At 42.4% G+C, this 1,343-nt stretch overlaps 1 pseudogene; it reads left to right on the forward strand.

Moving 5' to 3' along the window:
• Window positions 1-272: 272 nt before the first annotated feature.
• On the forward strand, window positions 273-928 carry LOC123454396 (annotated as a pseudogene).
• Window positions 929-1,343: the final 415 nt, after the last annotated feature.

The following is a 1,343-nucleotide window of genomic DNA, read 5'->3' on the forward strand; positions in this document are numbered from 1 at the left end:
ATGGGCTATGTTTTATATGGAAAATGTTAATAAAAATTGAGAAAAAAATTATCTTTTAAAAGGTAAATTCAGCCTGTCGGGGTGGTGCACGCCTTTAATCCCAGATCTCAGGAGGCAAAAGTAAGAGGATCACCATGAGTTCCAGGCCACCCTGAGACTACATAGTGAATTCCAGGTCAGCCTGAGCTAGAGTGAGACCCTAAATTGAAAAACCAAAACAAGAAAAAAAAGTTTTTAAAGGGTAAATTCAGAATGGGGTGTTGTTAGGGCGCATGTGTAGGAGGGGCAGGTGGAGAAGGATCGCAGGCAACATCCCTCCTGGAGGCAAGGTCTGTGTACCCGCCTCCACCCTGCCCCCCCCACTCTCCCAGTGCGCCCACCCAGTCAGCCTGGTCCAGCCACAATCAAGGTGATCCTCATCTTCCACAACCATGGGAAGCCACGGCTGTCCAAGTTCTACCAGCCTTACAGTGAAGATTCACAGCAGCAAATCATCAGGAAGATTTTCCATTTGGTGTCTGAGATGAGAATGTTTGTAAATTCCTAGGAGGAGGATTATTAATTGGAGGATCTGACAACAAACTGATTTATAGACATTATGCAACACTATGTAGATTCTATGTAGATTCCTCAGAAAGTGAACCTGGCATTTTAGATCTAATTCAAGTGTTTGTGGAAACATTAGAGAAATGTTTTGAAAATGTCTGTGAACTTGATTTAATATTCCATGTAGACAAGGTTCACAGTATTCTTGCAGAAATGGTGATGGGAGAATGGTAATAAGCTGCAGAAATCTGAGGCTGGCTTAGCAGAAGCTCTAGCCTGTGCTGTATGAGCTGTAATGAATATGAATCTTCCTGAGATCCCAAGAAATATGAACATTGGTGACATCAGTATAAAAGTGTCAAACCTGCCCTCTTTTAAATAAAATATTAAAAAGGTCGCCCCCCAGGTAAAATCCAGGGGGGAAAAATCTATGCTGCATACAGTTCAATGAGAGAGAGAGAAAAAAAATATCACCAGTGGAGATACTCAATAGTGGACACTGCAAGCCTTATATTTGACCAGCCGGGCCAAATGAGCCAATGGGTACAATAGTGGCATGTCTATTATGGAGGAAACAAACTGCTCTCTAATTGGAATGGAGGCCCACTCTATGGGAGGGAATACATGCCTGATACTGAAAACCTATGACAAGGGTAGTCATGAGCCCTAGGGGTGTAATGTCTGCTGGTGTCTGGCTAAATGTATATATTATGCCCACCAAACTGCCCAGTAAATACTTCTCTTACTTTTCATACCCATATATAAATGTTACTCTCACGTTTGGTTAGAGAAGCTTC

This window comes from Jaculus jaculus, chromosome 1, assembly GCF_020740685.1.
Source record: "Jaculus jaculus isolate mJacJac1 chromosome 1, mJacJac1.mat.Y.cur, whole genome shotgun sequence".
Classification (NCBI taxonomy): Eukaryota; Metazoa; Chordata; class Mammalia; order Rodentia; family Dipodidae; genus Jaculus; species Jaculus jaculus.